Below are 19,075 nucleotides of genomic sequence, written 5' to 3'. Positions count from 1 at the left end.
TCGGGTGAGGGAGAAAAAAAAGAAAGAAAAGAGAGGAATGGGAAGGGGCTGGAACCGAGAGAATAAAGGGGAGGAAAAAAGAGAAAAGAAAAGGAAGAAAGAGAAATGGGAGAGTGTTCGTGTGTGAGAGGGAAAAAATGGAGAGAAAAAGAAGAGAAATACTAGACATTCCAAATTTTTTTTCTAAAAGTTGGTTCCCAAATGATGTGTCACAATTCCATGAGATTGTGGCACATTTTCCAAAATGATAAATCACATGAGATTGTTACACATCATTTGAGAACCAACTTTTGGAAAAAAAATTTGGCATACCTAGCATTCCTCGAAAAAGAAAGAGAAATGGAAGAGAAAGAGTGATTGGGACACCTGTTCCATTGCGGGTGGTTAGGAGAAGATAATGTTATCTTCTCATAACCAATCTCATGGTGACATGTGGCAAGTGAGATTATATTTTTATTTAAATGTTTAGACTTCCATAAATTACACTAGGACCCCATAATATTAAAATCTTATATTTTTAATAACTAATATATAACCCCACATTCTATCTAATTATATTTTATCATTACAATTAATTTATTTATTCAACTAGGACTTATTATTATTATTATTTCCTAAAGACCCATTAGTAGTATTTTATTATTCCACTTTTCATTATTTTATCTTAAATTCATTTCATTTTCATAATGTGAATATTATCACCTAGAATAGAATTATTAGTCCCATCTATTTAATAAATATAATTTATAAATTGTTAAATTTCCTATTTATTTTCTTGGTCATTACAGTTGACATTGAGGTCACCATCGCAAACATCACCGATGCCCCCCAATGCTTCCATGAATGCCCATCGACTATTGTGACTCATCATGGCACCCCTCGGTACACAAAGTTTCCCTTTGGGCTCACTAATCAGTAGATCGTGGATGATATGTGCGAGGGTTGTTACACCGACGGTTCCCACAACTGCTACAGCAAGGCCCATTTGCCTGCACGACTTTAGCTCATGGACTTCCTTTTGCAGTGTAATGTGTGTCCCTTAGGCCACAAAACTCAGCGATGAGGTCCCTTTATAGCCACGCTACATGCCTTTTATAAAGGCTACTTGTAATGTCCGGAAAATTATTTAGTAATTAAAGTATAAATTTGAGTAAATAATTGATTAAACTTAATTAGGTGTGTTTAAAATGCAAGATAATATTTTTAAAAGACCAAAATTTATAAAATGGGTTTATCATGATTAAATAAAAATAAGCTTATTTAGGGTGATAAAATAAAACAAAGTTATTCCATGGACTTGTAAATGGTAGCCAAAAAATATAAAAGAATATTTTTAAAGTCTAAAGAAATAAAATAGAAAATGAAATTAATGAGTAAAATAAAATAAAGAAGAGAATTAATGAATTAAAGAATTATTAAAAAAAAGAAAAAAAAAAAAAAAAAAAAAAGGGAGCAAGTCAAAAAGTCAAAATAAAATAAAATAAAATAATATATATATATATATATATATATAATTATAATAATAATAATTACACATGTGGGGCAACATGCGCCCCACATGCATAAAAGTGAAAAATGGAAGGGCCATCTGGCCCTTCCCAAAGAAAAAAAAAATAATAAAAAAGAAGAAGAAAAGGATGATAAGGCGCAAGCACCTTATCTCGGTGGGAGAAAAAGAAGAGAGGCATTCTGCCTCTCTCTCTCTTGTTCTCTTTGGGGTTTTCTTACAAAATTCATGATCCACCCGACCGTCCAAACTCAAATTTGATTTCGGGAACGTGATCTACGAAGTCCGATCTACATTTCTACCGATTAGTTTGAGGTAAAACGTTAAACTCGTCATTTGAGATTTTGGGTTAAATATTGAAATGTGAAGTTTAATCTTGTTAATTCTTTAGGATTTGCACAGTTTAGAGCTTCCTAAACACTTCTCTAGTGTTGGATTTCGTTTGGGCAAGTTTTGGTAAGTTTTCTAAAATCTTAACTTTTGAGTATTTAATTTTAATTGAGTTTTTATGTAGAGTTAATGATATTGGGTTAATAATATTATGATTGGGGTAGCGTTTTGGTGATTTTGGTATAAGATTGAAAACTCTAATTTGAAGGGTAAAATTAATTGGATTGTTTAAAACCTATATTGTTAATTTGTGGATTAATTATGACTATAGTGATGATTAATCCCTAAATTAGTTTTGGGTTTTGTAAAAAATAGGTATTTATGGGAATAGGTTCTAATGTTAGTAAAAATAAATAATTATGGGTATTTAGTTTAAATAGTATTTGTGAGGTTAACCTTAAGATTTTCTTATGGGTTAATGTTATTTTAAATACGGTAGTGTTTTATGTAAAAGTTTAATAAATATAATTCAAGGGCTAATATTATTATAAGTTTTAATGAAAATAATTTATGAGTTAGTGAAATTAATTGCGGGTTAGCAATTAATATTATGAGTAAATAGTTAAATAGTGATTTTAATATCTAACCCTTAGTAAATACTTTGTGTTAGTATTAATTGAGTTTAGGTAGTGTCTAGATTTATGGGTGTGTAATTGGGACCCTTAAAATATTATGGGTTTTCCAAGGGTTAGCTTTTAAGTAATTTAAGAGCTAAATGTCGGTCTAATGTTAGAAAAGTCAAATAATGTGCAATATGTATTTTCACAGTGACGTATTGCAATGTGGTGTCTAGGAGACCCAGTGCCTAATATCCACGCAGCCAAGGTGAGTATTCTACTCACTGAGAAGTATTATTTTCATATATGATGAATTGCAAAATATATATTGCTTTACAAACTTGAACCAACTGTATGTTGATTATGAACTGTTTTGGATGATTTGAGTACTTTTGAGTATATTGAAATTATGATGATGTTTTGAAGTATAAATATGATATGTGGAGTTTAAATGAATGGAGTCACTATATGTTATGGTTGGGAGTTTTGAAAACTGTAATTGCAATGGAACATGAATATGACTTTAGAGTGAGTTAATTTATGCAAATTGTTTAAGAAATGACACGTTGAATGGTTTATGTTTTTATAAAGAAAGCATGTGTTAAAGGCATGATTCATGAAATGAAATGTATATTGATTTAAGGCACGATGCATATGCATATGAACGCTAAACGTGCATCGAAGTGAGGTTCATAGCCCACGGGAAACAATGCTTGGATTAATTTCCATGATGCTTGGGGTAACCCATGATGCTTGGATTAATTTTCATGATGCTTGGAGTAACCCATGATGCTTGGATTAATTTCCATGATGCTTGGGGTAAAACCCATGATGCTTGGGGTAACACCCATGATGCTTGGATTAATTTTCATGATGCTTGGGGTAACTCCCATGATGCTTGGATTAATTTCCATAATGTGCATTGCATAATCATTTATAGCATGGTTTTGATGAGTGTGATGTTTTTATACTATGAGTAGTTTTGCTATACGTATTGGTATGCATAAGAGTTTTAATGAAAAAGAGCTTATGTATATTTCTATCAGATAGTTGCATGATTTAAATGCCATTGATTTCTAACGTAAGGATTATGTAAACCTAAGCAAATAAACCTTAAAGTATTATCGTAGGTGAGGTCGTACGTAGTTGTTTCTACAACAGAACTTCTACGTATAATCTTAGCTGCCAAGTATGTTCAAATGTTTTCTATTAGCCGGTGTGTGCTATATCAGCTATGGGGGTTTTCAAACAAAAGTTTATAAAATTGGTGGCTGTTATAGTGTACGCATGACTAAAAAACGAAAAGTTGGTTCTTTGCGGAAACTCAGTGAATAGTATACCTCTGAGATCTTAGTGTATTTATTTATGCTAAGACGGTGGGCTCATAATTCCACCTGTACAGATGCGGCGACCCCCGAAACCGTGCAGACGTTTATGCTTTGGTTGCAGGTTTTGCGGATATAGTTATTGACTCGTCCACCTAGTGTATGGGATGCTATGATTGGAGCATATTGCGACAGTCATAAGTCACGGACTCATGGGTAGTCCGCATTTTGGGTATTTTATTTATGGCTCGTGTTCTACGTGACACATGTATTTTTTGAGTCTATATTTGGTATGTAATTAGTGTAATATGTTTTATAAGCTTTAAATAGATAGACTTGTAAATGGCTCTTGTTGTAATTAACTGTTATGTATTATATGTATTTCCGCTTATGATATGTGTTCCATTGCACATTGATTATTATATTCCGCTGTTAGATATAACTCTGATTATCAGGTGCATGTTATGGGGCATGTGTCATATGTTGGCTGAGCGACATGTAGTCGTGCCACTGTGAAGATCCGTTTGTATGTTGTAACAACAAAAAAATAGGGGTCGTCACAGCAAATGGTATCAGAGCAGTTAGTCCTAGGGTTTGTTAGAAAAGCGGAAAGCGGAAACTTAGGGTTGTGTCAGAATCTAATAATAACAAAAGAGCCATAGGAAATTTTAAAAGCTTCAACAAAGATAGGAAATTAAAATATAATACTCCATATGGATTACAGGAATTTTGTGATGCATGTGATCTTCTTTATGCAGCATTGTCTATGTGGCATTTCATTGTACAGACAAGTCATACCGTCTAGACAAGCAATATCAATACGCAATGAGGAAGAGGATTCCTCAGTGAGTGATTGAGGTGGAAGTGATTTTAGGCGCCTCTACCTCCTCCTCCCCTCTGTCTAGGAAATTGTTCGTTAGTAGTGGTTTTAGGCGTTCCTCATTGGTGGACCTTCGACCACGAATCGTTTGAGTAAAAAAATGGTCAATGCCATTGGGAGCTCATGTTTCCTCACCGCCGAAAAAGCAACTTATTGGTTATGGCTCAAAGTTCCTTAGAGAATAGGATGTCTTTGCGAGCCGCTTCGGTGTCACGCAGTGCACCAATTGTGGAAAGCCACACTTTGGTGTATGTGTCGTGTTGAATCACGGGTATGCGTTCGATGTGATAAACTTGGCCACTTCGTAAAGCTATGTCCCTCGTTAGCCGCTTTGACTCAAAGTAGCTCTAGCGTTGCCCACTATAGTGTGCGGGGAGCTACAATCGGGTGTATGTCGTAGAAGATCTAGGGCACGTTGTAAATATAGTTGAGGAGACCATGCCACGAGAGGTCATCAACTTGTCGCCGCCAAAGTCAAGTATCTTTAGCGGGCAACTTCAAGGCGAGACAGTTTGCTCAAGTATGGTATGCCCACTCACACTGAGCAATGTTGAAATTCGTCCGACCACCGCAAATGCTGCCACATGTATTATACCTTTATGTTGTAGCATTGTCTGCATTTGGCTTATTAGAGTTTTATCCATTCACGTCGCATTATGCACGGTTACATGCATAATGAGTACCAAGTCTTTAAAACCAAAACCCGTGCGTGACCATTTCCATTGGTGACGCATATAGTTTGATATATTAAGTTGTCCACCCTTGTCTTATATGCATATGTAAGCTATGCAAATTGAGCATTGAACCTTAGATTAGAACTTATGCGTTGCCACTCACGTTGATGATGCCTTCGCTTATAGGGAGCGTGTGTACAAGTGTGCCATCGGTATTAGAGAAAAGACTCTGCCAGCAAAGCTAGTAGTGTTATGCGTGTAGAGTTCTAATGTTAGCATACTTAGCTTTAACATGTAATGTGTTGAGTTTTAATGCCATGCATATAGGATTTCGGTGTCCGACATGCTAAACAATAAGCTTATCATGTTGAACTACGATGTTAACTCGTTGGGGCTTTGGTGTTAATTTGGTACGGATTGACGATCAAGAAGTAGAAGTGAGCGTAGATAATCACGGAAGGGAGGTTGTATTCCTACCCCATTGTATAGAGAGTCCGAACTTTGCGGGTCTCTTTTGTGAGTTACTCCGCTATCTCTCTTCGACAATGATGAATGTCCGAGAGTATACACTTGTGTGTTTGGCTTATGCCTAAGCCAAGCTCATATCGAGTCCAAGTTGGGAACATTTGGATAATGCAGATGTTTCCACTTTAGTCGCGAGTCTATGAGAGGTTGCATAGGTTATCGTGTGCTAAGCCACGTGGCGATCCAAGATGAGTATTCCTTATTGAGAACTGACAGCTTGTTCAGTCAACTCTAAGGAGCCTCGGTATCCTTGAGAATTGACTTTCTTCCAAGATGCCATTGACTTTTGGGTGCAAAAGGTAATGTGCTAAAGTCAGTGAACCATATATGGTATGACCACTATGAGTTTTTGGTGATGCGAGTTTTGGATCGATGGAGTGCCATTCTTGGCTCACGTTATGAGCAAGAATGAATTCGTAGTCAACACGTTAGAACAAGAACACACACAATTGCACCTGTGCTTAAACTACCCATGGAAATTGTTGGGTATGTGGCTTGGCACATGTGTAGCGCGATTAGGATTGGGATGTAGCCTATGCTTCTAAGCGACTGAAGACCTTGAGGAGCACAGTCCTACTCATGATTTGGAGTTAGCAATAGTTGTTTAAGCCTTAATAACGTGTTAGAACTACCTCTATGTTGAAGTGTGTGAAACCCACACTTATCACTCAAGTCTCAATGTGTTCCCACGTTGAGAGACTAAATTATAGGGTAACGTTGATGGCTTCTTGTGTTTGGAGATCTTGATGGCAAAATGTCCTGATGTGCAACTTAAGCCACTGTCACGGCTAAAGCACTAAGTGAAAATCTCACGATGGCGAGATTGACTCAATGTGTATTGGGAGTGTTAGTTCAACATACCCTTCGCAAGCGGACGGCAAATCCGAGAGATCTATTTAGACACTTGAGGATACGCCTAAGTTATACGTGTGGGAATCCATGGAGTTGGTTATGATACTCGACATTGGTTGTGACTAGTTATGGTAGTTTATAACTACTGACGTTGTATCACACCGTAACATCGTATAGACGCGAGCGTGGAACGCCATTCCATTTGGCATGATGTTGGCGTGGGAGGATTAGTGATCTTTGAAGTGGTGCATGATTCTAAGGAAGATTGCACTCGTTCAAAGTGGATATTCACTACATAGTGATGGTGAGCTATGTGGATAAACATCACTGCAAATTCGTGTTTCAAATTGGTGATCTTGTGGAATGCAAGGTGTCGCCTATGCGAAACATGTCACGCTTTAGGCAATATGCATGTGCTCAATTCTAGATATATTGGGTTCTCCCTAGTGCAAAATGTATGTCTATCACATAATCGGTCATGATGTCTTCTAATTTTAGCGGTCATTCATGACATTTTTCCTATTTCTCCGTTGCAAACGTGTTTGCGACCCTTATACTTGGGATGTGCTTCTTTGTATTCCATGAAAATTGACCTATAAAGAAGTGCAAAACGAGCTATGGTTTGTAAGAAAACACAAAACTCGTTTCGTTGGTTCAAATTCTATGGTGAAATCACGATGTTGAGGAAGCCACATGAGCGTTCGATCATTAAATGCGGGAGTGATCCCCCATTTTAGCGAATAAATCTGGGTATAGTTGTTGTATCATACCACTTTCATGTAAATATTCCAAGTAAAACGCATACTTGCATGAGTGTTTCTAATATAGAATGCATGCTCGTATGTTTGTAAACCGATTTAATGTCTAAATTTCGAGGACGAAATTTTTATAAGGAAGCAGGGATGTAATGTCCGGAAAATTATTTAGTAATTAAAGTATAAATTTGAGTAAATAATTGATTAAACTTAATTAGGTGTGTTTAAAATGCAAGATAATATTTTTAAAAGACCAAAATTTATAAAATGGGTTTATCATGATTAAATAAAAATACGCTTATTTAGCGTGATAAAATAAAACAAAGTTATTCCATGGACTTGTAAATGGTAGCCAAAAAATATAAAAGAATATTTTTAAAGTCTAAAGAAATAAAATAGAAAATGAAATTAATGAGTAAAATAAAATAAAGAAGAGAATTAATGAATTAAATAATTATTAAAAAAAAAAGAAAAAGAAAAAGAAAAAAAAGGGAGCAAGTCAAAAAGTCAAAATAAAATAAAATAAAATAAATATATATATATATATATATATATATATATATTACACATGTGGGGCGACATGCGCCCCACATGCATAAAAGTGAAGGGCCAGATGGCCCTTCACGAAAAAGAAAAATGGAAGGGCCATCTCCCAAAGAAAAAAAAAATAAAAAAAAAAAAAAGAAGAAGAAAAGGATGATAAGGCGCTCGCGCCTTATCTCGGTGGGAGAAAAAGAAGAGAGGCAGAATGCCTCTCTCTCTCTTGTTCTCTTTGAGGTTTTCTTACAAAATTCATGATCCACAAAGATCCGACCGTCCAAACTCAAATTTGATTTCGAGAACGTGATCTACGAAGTCCGATCTACGTTTCTACCGATTAGTTTGAGGTAAAACGTTAAACTCGTCATTTGAGATTTTAGGTTAAATATTGAAATGTGAAGTTTAATCTTGTTAATTCTTTAGGATTTGCACAGTTTAGAGCTTCCTAAACACTTCTCTAGTGTTGGATTTCGTTTGGGCAAGTTTTGGTAAGTTTCCTAAAATCTTAACTTTTTGGTATTTAATTTTAATTGAGTTTGTATGTAGAGTTAATGATATTGGGTTAATAATATTATGATTGGGGTAGCGTTTTGGTGATTTGGGTATAAGATTGAAAACTCTAATTTGAAGGGTAAAATTAATTTAGGGTTTTTAATTGTTTAAAACATATATTGTTAATTTGTGGATTAATTATGACTACAGTGATGATTAATCTCCAAATTAGTTTTGGGTTTTGTAAAAAATAGGTATTTATGGGAATAGGTTCTAATGTTAGTAAAAATAAATAATTATGGGTATTTAGTTTAAATAGTATTTGTGAGGTTAACTTTAAGATTTTCTTCTGGGTTAATGTTATTTTAAATACGGTAGTGTTTTATGTAAAAGTTTAATAAATATAATTCAAGGGCTAATATTATTATAAGTGTTAATGAAAATAATTTATGAGTTAGTGAAATTAATTGCGGGTTAGCAATTAATATTATGAGTAAATAGTTAAATAGTGATTTAATATCTAACCCTTAGTAAATACTTTGGGTTAGTATTAATTGAGTTTAGGTAGTGTCTAGATTTATGGGTGTGTAATTGGGACCCTTAAAATATTATGGGTTTTCCAAGGGTTAGCTTTTAAGTAATTTAAGAGCTAAATGTCTGTCTAATGTTAGAAAAGTCAAATAATGTGCAATGTGTATTTTCACAGTGACCCAGTGCCTAATATCCACGCAGCCAAGGTGAGTATTCTACTCACTGAGAAGTATTATTTTTATATATGATGAATTGCAAAATATATATTGCTTTACAAACTTGAACCAACTGTATGTTGATTATGAACTGTTTTGGATGATTTGAGTACTTTTGAGTATATTGAAATTATGATGATGTTTTGAAGTATGAATATGATATGTGGAGTTTAAATGAATGGAGTCACTATATGTTATGGTTGGGAGTTTTGAAAACTGTAATTGCAATGGAACATGAATATGACTTTAGAGTGAGTTAAGTTATGCAAATTGTTTAAGAAATGACACGTTGAATGGTTTATGTTTTTATAAAGAAAGCATGTGTTAAAGGCATGATTCATGAAATGAAATGTATATTGATTTAAGGCACGATGCATATGCATATGAACGCTAAACGTGCATCGAAGTGAGGTTCATAGCCCACGGGAAACAATGCTTGGATTAATTTCCATGATGCTTGGATTAATTTCCATGATGCTTGGGGTAAAACCCATGATGCTTGGGGTAACACCCATGATGCTTGGATTAATTTCCATGATGCTTGGAGTAAAACCCATGATGCTTGGATTAATTTCCATGATGTGCATTGCATAATCATTTATAGCATGGTTTTGATGAGTGTGATGTTTTTATACTATGAGTAGTTTTGCTATACGTATTGGTATGCATAAGAGTTTTAATGAAAAAGAGCTTATGTATATTTCTATCGGATAGTTGCATGATTTAAATGCCATTGATTTCTAACGTAAGGATTATGTAAACCTAAGCAAATAAACCTTAAAGTATTATCGTAGGTGAGGTCATACGTAGTTGTTTCTACAACAGAACTTCTACGTATAATCTTAGCTGCCAAGTATGTTCAAATGTTTGCTATTAGCCGGTGTGTGCTATATCAGCTATGGTGGTTTTTAAAAAAAAGTTTATAAAATTGGTGGCTGTTATAGTGTACGCATGACTAAAAAAAGAAAAGTTGGTTCTTTGCGAAAATTCAGTGAATAGTATACCTTTGAGGTCTTAGTGTATTTATTTATGATAAGACGGTGGGCTCATAATTCCACCTGTATGGATGCGGCGACCCCCGCAACCCATGCAAACGTTTATGCTTTGGTTGCAGGTTTTACGGATATTGTTATTGACTCGTCCACCTAGTGTATGGGATGCTATGATTGGAGCATATCGCGACAGTCATAAGTCACGGACTCATGGGTAGTCCGCATTTTGGGTATTTTATTTATGGCTCGTGTTCTACGTGACACATGTATTTGTTGAGTCTATATTTGGTATGTAATTAGTGTAATATATTTTATAAGCCTTAAATAGATAGACTTGTAAATGGCTCTTGTTGTAATTAACTGTTATGTATTATATGTATTTCCGCTTATGATATGTGTTCCGTTACACATTGATTATTATATTCCGCTGTTAGATGTAACTTTGATTATCATGTGCATGTTATGGGGCATGTATCATATGTTGGCTGAGCGACATGTACTCGTGCCACTGTGAAGATCCGTTTGTATGTTGTAAAAAAAAAAAAGAAAAAAAAAAAGGGGTCGTCACACTACTGGTGCTCCATTCCTGTGCTTATCCGGGACCAACTGCACAAGTTTTTGGATAAGGCATTGCACAGGGCACTCTGGGTGCCGAAACATGGGGACTCCTTGTCCCATTTCTCATCACACATCTACTTCAAACGAGGGGCATCGACGGCACGCCCGAGGATAGACCTATTACTGCCCACCCTCAGTTTGGACTGATCCAGTGGAACCCAAGCTATTCCCACTTGCCACAGAGACATCGGGTACGAGCAGCAGTTGTAAAACAGGTCGAGGGTGATAGCATGCCCCTATGGACATGGAGGAGCCTGTAGTTGAGGAGGTAAAGGAGGAGGGGGAGACAATTACCATGGGAATCTCCAAGTATGACTTCCTCTGCAATGAGTTGTCAGACCTCCAATTTGAGCTCATTGATCAACGGCGAGAGGCCCAAGAGGATAAGCTTCGGGCAAAACAACGATTTGAGCCACAACTAGAACTGTTGCGGTCCATTCTATTAGTATTTGAAAATAAAATATTGACTTCTAATTTAAACCAAGTGTGTGTGTTTGTGTGCAACAAAATATCTTGGATGCGGAATTTAAATAAGACAAGATATTTGTTACAAAGTGTAAATTCTATGAAGAGAAAAACCACTCCGGGGCAGCCAAATCCAGAAAATCCACTATCCAAAAATAAAGCTACTTACAAGACACTCGTACTCACATACCCTTATGCAGTAGTCATACCTTTAACTCTGAAACGAAGCCCATCGTGAACGCTTCCCAACCAGATCTTCCACCTGAAAGGGTTTTTTATGGATTCCTTTACCTTAGGGCCGACCCTTAAGATAGACTTCACACGAACAGTTGAGCACACACCGGCAACGGCTTGAGAGCTAGCAGATCTTCGATTCTCCCTAAACACCCTCTCAAAGCATTATGGAATTTACTGTTGAATTCTATAAAAATACAAGCCTAGGGCCCTCTATTTATAGGCTTACAAGAAACCTAAAACTACTGTGATTCAGGCTCTGGCTGTCGAGCGTCCGGACGGAAGTTAGCCACGTCCAGACGGTTTTCTGCGATATTCTTTCAGAAACAGCGTAATCCTATCTTTATCAGGTTCACGTCCGGACGGCTTGACCAAGCATCCGGACAGTCTTCGCTAAAATCCTTTTCGCGTTCGAACGGAACTCTGGAGTATTCTGAAATACTAGACATCGTCCTGATGTGTTGCCACGTCGTCTGGACGGCTTGCAAAGACATCCCAAACAGTGTCGACTTCTGAAATCCAATTCCGTGTTGAACAGTGATTGACCTAGCGTGGTGTACGTCCGGATGTCTTCATCGTTATCTGTAAGAGACTGCGGGGCGTCTGGACGCCTTCAAAGGCTCGTCTGGACGCCTTCAAAGGCTCGTCTGGAAGGTTGCACAGGAACCGGCTGTTTTGTCTTGGATTTTGCGTGGCTCTTCATGGACATCTTTTAGAAGCTTGTGATTAGTTATTTTCTTTGATTTGATCATTGTCTGAATACATGAAGATTTTGAATTCAAAACCGACCATCATGTAAAAATGTAATCATTACATAAAGTGTTTTTGTCATCCAGAATATAGCCAACATAAAATACTAACAAACTCCCCCTTTGGCCATTTTGGGACAAAAAACACTTGACCGGTTTGGAAATACAGTCCTGGTCCAAAAACCAAATTCAACCAAAAAATACTCCTCCTTTTTGTCACACAATGACAAAGGGTAAACAGAGTATTAATTAAAACTATAAGTGTTTTAAAAAAAGTCAGTACAAATGTAAAATTGTTTGAAAACACCAGAAACAAGACATAACATATATAAAAAGAAAACACTCAATCATCATCATCATTTGGCTTTGGATGATGATATTTCAGGCACCCCCTGATGTCGATTTGGCTTTGCTTGACACGCTCCCTTATAAGATTAACCTCCTGCTGGAGAGCTGACATTGAAGTCATAAGCTGTGCAAAAGCAGCTTCAATGTCAAAGGTGGGAGGCACAGCCTGTGATGATGATATAGCTGTTGTGAGATCTGGTGGAGGTTGAGGAACAGCACCTTGAGCCTCATGCCACAACTGTGCATTAGACTTCATGAGAGTCTAGATGCCAAGGGGATCTGGGATCCGTGAGTGGGGCTCAGAGTCTGAAATATCTGCCACGACTTGAAGACAAATATGAGTGATCAAACACCCAAAGGACAGACTCGTGTTCTTCTCATCGCGAACCTCGAGTATAGTGTTCAAGATGTGCTTCTTGAGAGTGCCTTCTTGAGAGTAAGCTCACTCCGACGAGCTTCAGGCCAAAGGTTTGTCACCACAATCTTTGCTAAAAATTGGTGCATAGAAGCAAAAGTATCGATGTTGATCTTGGAGTGGGACTTGTCTTCTCTCTGTGGTCTCGTCCCAAAGAAATCATGTAGAAAATCAATGCTGGGTGCCTCATCACCAGCAGGGAAAGGAACGCCTGAGACTGGTAGAACAGGGACCCCGATCACAGAACTGATAAGCTGGGGGTCAATCAGAATTGTCTGGCCTCTGGCCATAGTCTGCATGATTAGTCCTTGGTCATCATCCTGGATGATGATCATGTAGCCATTAAATTCCTGCACCAGTCTGGGAAAGGCCTGGTAGGCACAATTGTACAGATACTCCAAGTGGTTCTCTAGTAGCATCTGAGTGATGGGGAGCATAACTAGATCTCTCAAATCTGCGTGGAGAAGATTCTGCTATAATAGGACCTGTCGTGATCGCATGCGTTGCAACCTATCAGCAACTGACTCTTTAGTTCTTTGCCTGACTTGGGAAGGAGAGTCATTTGAAGACATCTTTTCTGGACTAAAAAAATCACAGAAACAAATCCATGAAAGCATTAATTCTTGTTAGTCCAAAAAAAATTGGGCATTATAACGGCTGTAAAATGGACTATCCCAGAAGTTACAACAACAAGAAACACAACCCAAACAATATCAAGAACAAATATGCAAAATCTCAACCCAAATAATAAAGAATTTTTGAGCAATAATACATATTAAACTCAAAAAATAAAATAAAATGAAGATCCAAAAAAACTATTTTAAGCATGAAAACTTAAAATAAAATAGTAAAAGAGTATAAAAACTTACATGGGGTGGAGATAAACTGCAAAGGTGATACGTGCACGTGAGATATATGCATAAAAAGCATAAAAAAAGCACAAGATGACAAAAAGGACCAAAAAAGGCGAATGAGAAGGCTGCGGCGCGGGGAGAATGTGATTTAACTCTACAGGGTTCACCGTCCAGACGAAACTTAAGTGACGTTCGGACGTAGTGCCACGTAAGAGATCGCAAAAACACGTCCGTCCGGACAAGAAAAATGGACGTCCAAACGAATCAACCTTATCTTTCGGACAACCAGAATAATCGTCCGGACAACCCATAATATCGACCGGACGTTTCACACAAAAAAAAAATCTGAAAAAGAAAGGAAAAAGAGTAGAAAAATATTTCCCAAATAATTTCCAGAACACGCATGTATATAAAGCTGATATCCCAGTTCAATTAGCATTTCAAAAATATACCAAGATATAATTGAGAGTTAAAATTCAATAAGCACAAAACTTTCCCTGCAGAAAGACATTTTTCAATAGAAACCTTAACTCAAGCAATGTGTGTGTGCGTGAAGGCATTCTCAATAAGGTATGGAGTTCACTGATATGACTTAAAAAAAAAAACCGGATTTTCTAAACAAGAGAGAATATCAATGTTAAATTAGTCAAAAGTCAAACCTTATTTTACTATAGCCTAGCCACCATCATCTGATACACTCCTCCTAAGCTGCAGCACATTTTCTTTTACATCGTCCTTTAGTGACCGTCTATTTTCGCAATGATTTGGTCACTGACTGTTTCTATAGGGACAATATCAAGAACAAATTTATAGCATATAAGCAGTGGATCCCTTTTTTTTCTTTTTTCTTTTTTTTTTTTATTTTTTTTTATTTATCCATATTTATTCAGTTTTGAATGCTTTTTATCACTTGGTGCTACAACCTAGAAAGAATGCCAGAATTTATGGGTTCTAGGTTCAACTAGCGAGTTGGTCAATTTGACCATCTTAGCAAAAAAAAATCTCTCTCATTTAAAAATTCCAGACGCTAAAAGTCAGAGGAGAGAAAAAAATACCTTAGGGGAGCCTTTAAAAAGTGCACATTTTTCATTGCATGAGAAAATCAACTATCTATTATGGATGCTACTCGGAAACTTTGTAGATATCAAGAGAAACTCTCAGTTATATAAAGGCAAAAGAATAAATGTATCAAAAACTGAGACATCAGTTAAACATACAAAAGATATTTGGAAGCTACATAATAAAACAATAAAACTCTGCATCCTTTAACCCCCCTCCCTTTTTATTTTTATTTTTTATTAAAAAAAAAAAACAAACATGCTTCACAATAAAGAGGATAGTATTGACCAAGCATGTAAGGTAGAAACAAACCCGACCTCAGGGAGAGAGGTTTGAAAGTAACAAGATAGAAAAGCAACCGCTTGATGTGCTTTTACTATCATCCCTATTTGACACATGGAGAATTTTCTCAAGACAAACAAGAAGGAATATAGGGATAGAAAAGATGGTTCCATATAGGGGTGTAAACGAGCTGAGCTACTCGTGAGCTTACTCAAGATCGGCTCGAATAAACTTGACTCGTGCTCGAATCGATTATTAAATGAGCTACTAATGAATACGAAATCAAACTCGATTATTAAACGATGCAAACTCGTATAAACTCGGCTCGACTCGATTAAAGCTCGTGAACCCGCTCGTATAAAGATCGACTCGTTTATTAAGGCTCGACTCGTGTGTGTGTGTGTGTGTGTGTATATATATATATATTAATTTGTTAATATATAACTTATTTTTATAATATAGTATATTAATAAACAATATAATATATGTAAGCATAAATTAAGTAACATATAAAAATGATCAATAAATATTAATTGGTTATAATTATTTGGTTATATCAATATGTATATAAAATAATAAAAGTGAATAATATCAATACTTAATTGTTAATCACTTAATCATATGATATAATAACAATTCAGATACTTAATCATATGATTCATATTATATTATTCATGTAATATAATATGACTATATAATTATATAATAATGTAACATTGTGGCATATAATATGTAATTACTGATTCACTATATCCAATGTCATAACTTTTAAGTATTATTATTAGATACTTATGAATCATTATATCACTGTCATCACATGATCCAAGATCAAAGATTATATGAATTGTTAGATCGTATGAATCACATGATCATACGATAATACTTATATTATATGGTTCATATGATATTAGTATTATTAGAAGATAGTTATGAATTATGATAATTATGACTTATAATGATTATACTTGTCAATGTTATCATATATAAATTATAATCTCATAAGTAAAGTGATATGATATGATATGATTCATAATTCACAATCATAATATATATATATATATATATAAAGAGAGATATGATCTTTTGCCACCCCAAAACACAACTCTTGACCATCTTGCTCATGTGGCAATGTGGTCTCCTAACTAACTTTAAGGTTTTTAAAAATAAAAATAAATAAAAATAAAAATAAAAATAAAAGTTGTTACGTTGGCAAAGATGATTATAAGTTGTATCTTGTGGTGGTAATGTATCACTACTCATTTAATTATCAATTAAAGCTTTAAGTATAAGATAAATGATTGTTGTACAACTCTAAAAAAAAAAAAATCAATCTAACTATTGGATATGTTTTCTTAGAAAAACGATTTTTCCACATTACTTATACATCTTTTGTACATCAATTTTCTAAATCAACCATTGGATTCGTAGGACTCACAATGATTCACATGTGGATCCTACAGATTCAATAGTTGATTTAAAAAAGTGGTGTACAAAAGATATACAAGTGATGTGCATGTAACACAATCAAATGGTTTTCTTACATGTGGGTCCTACATATCAAATGGTTGATTTTAAAAAAAGTTGTTGGAATTGTACAGAAGTTGTAAATATATCATATCTTTAAGTGAGTATAAATTATAGCACATAATTTCATATAAGTATACAAATACAATGATTAAGTATTTAGATACTTAGATATACTGATTAAGCATGATGTAAAATTTTAAGTATCTAATAATTATTAATAATACTTAAACTCTTAGATACAATGATTAGGTATATAGATTACATATATAAGTATGAATTCACGTTAATCATATGACATAATGACACTTTTGAAACTTAATCACTTTATTCATATATAATGACAATGTAATTTGTTATTAAGATTGGTCGGTTGGTCCGATTGAAATTACCAATGTGTTAATTATAACTACAATTTGGGTATTATCATTAGAATTTAGATTATATGATCTAAGATTTTGCATTTGTGCTACATAACCATTAGATATGAATCATATGATCTAAGTATTATCATTAGACTTATATATATATATATCACTAGATATAATATAGGACCATATGAAAATATAATAATAATTATTATTAAAATTCCCAAAAAATATTAATAATTTATTTCAAAAATCACATTAATTAACGGGCTAAACCTAAAACTTTATTATTTAATTGCATTAAACACATTCCCCTAAAATCGCTTTAACGAAAATAATAAATAAAATTTAATGTATTATTGAGTTCAAATATTATTTGATATTAAATTGAAATTTTAGAATTATAAAGGAATTTGACTAATGCAAATATGGGAATGAGATTGACCAAATCAATCTAATAAACTAAAATTTTATTCTTTAAAAAAAAAAATCAAATTTTTAATTAGAGATTTTACGATCAAACTTTCCTTAACTATATCCTTAAGAGATTTTTTTTTTCTTTTTTTTCTTTTTTTTTTTTTTTTGTGAAAATTCGTTTCTCTTATTTACATGATTTATTTGATTCTTGATTTTTTTTGAATCTAAAGACAAAACCAAAAGGGGAAATAAATTTTCTTTAATAAAACAATTTAATTTTAATTTTCAAAATTAAAACTTTGAATTAACACTCAAAATTATTGCAAATTTTTCTATAAATACTTAATTAGTTAGCCCTTGGTTTTGCAAAAATTGTCTTTCCAAAAGTCACACAGCATTAAAATTTTGAAAAATTATTTAATTTCTTTAAAAAATCACATTAATTAAAAACCAAAACAAAAAATTATATTCTTGAATTACATTAACACAATCCCTGAAAATCGCATTAATCACCATAAATACATATTTAATGTATTAATATGACCTTTGATTTTTACTTGATAGGTATACAGTGTTCCGCATATTCATTGAGTTCACTATGATTGGTCAGATCCAAAGATTTATATTGAATCATTAAAAGGAAAATTTGAATCAACGGTCAGGATATGTTTTTATAAGCAGATTTTACAGTAAACTACTAGACGCTCATAAAAGGGATACTTTCCCAAAATTAAATTATACAACTTTCAACACACGCGAAACGATGCGATGAAAACTCTTTTTTTTTTTTTTCAAAAAATTAAGCCAAATTTTATTAAGTATCAACCGTCCGATTTTCCTTGATTAATTTTTAGCCATTGCATAAGGAACATGGTTTACAACTGTAATACATATTTATACATGAGAGTGATATGATGTTATATAACTCCATGAGCTCACTTCCAATGATCTAATCGAACGAGTTAGATTAAAGCTTGATTTTCTAAAAGTATGATCAACAGTTAGGATTGTACATAGGGCTGATTTCATCTACTTACGCGCATATTGGAAAAATATTTGAATCCCTATTTTCACGCGATTTGTCAAGGCACACCTACCAAAACCTTGCAGCCAACGCATTAAAAGCGCAATTTTTCAGGAGCATTTTGGCCGTCCGATTATTTGTATGAAATCTTAACCGTTAATTTTGGAAAGTGTTTTACAGCTGTAATGCATGTTTTACAATGAATTTCTTATGGTGTTTCGCGTAGTTATAAGCCCATTCCCACTGATATGATCTAACGAATTAAATTAAATCTTTAAATAAGTAATTGTATTCAAAGGTCAGGATGACATATGTGGCGGATTTAATCTACACACGTGTGGAGGGGATAAATTCTAAATCTCTTCTTCCAAAATCCTTCAGAAATTAAAAAAGAAAAAGAGAAAACAGAAAATGAAAAAAAAAAACTTTCATATCTCATTTATCACTTCTCACTCATGAATTCAATGCATACTTGATATTTCT

General features: G+C 34.4%; 2 long non-coding RNA genes across 4 annotated transcripts; both read left to right on the top strand.

The window, feature by feature from the left end:
• Positions 1 to 1,701: 1,701 nt before the first annotated feature.
• On the top strand, positions 1,702 to 4,169 carry LOC133874529 (uncharacterized). 2 transcript variants are annotated; one of them, XR_009901316.1, is made up of 4 exons: positions 1,772 to 1,822; positions 1,910 to 1,963; positions 2,666 to 2,722; positions 3,883 to 4,169. It is a non-coding gene; the product is annotated as an uncharacterized LOC133874529 (long non-coding RNA). The 2 variants fall into 2 exon arrangements; XR_009901317.1 differs by lacking the exon at positions 1,910 to 1,963 and having other exon boundaries at positions 1,702 to 1,822.
• A 4,029-nt stretch (positions 4,170 to 8,198) lies between these two features.
• LOC133874763 (uncharacterized) lies at positions 8,199 to 10,652 on the top strand. 2 transcript variants are annotated; one of them, XR_009901374.1, is made up of 4 exons: positions 8,199 to 8,352; positions 8,429 to 8,493; positions 9,204 to 9,234; positions 10,358 to 10,652. It is a non-coding gene; the product is annotated as an uncharacterized LOC133874763 (long non-coding RNA). The 2 variants fall into 2 exon arrangements; XR_009901373.1 differs by lacking the exon at positions 9,204 to 9,234.
• Positions 10,653 to 19,075: the final 8,423 nt, after the last annotated feature.

The sequence above is a fragment of the Alnus glutinosa genome, chromosome 8 (genome assembly GCF_958979055.1).
Source record: "Alnus glutinosa chromosome 8, dhAlnGlut1.1, whole genome shotgun sequence".
Lineage (NCBI taxonomy): Eukaryota > Viridiplantae > Streptophyta > Magnoliopsida > Fagales > Betulaceae > Alnus > Alnus glutinosa.
This window is presented reverse-complemented; position numbering and strand designations above follow the sequence as displayed.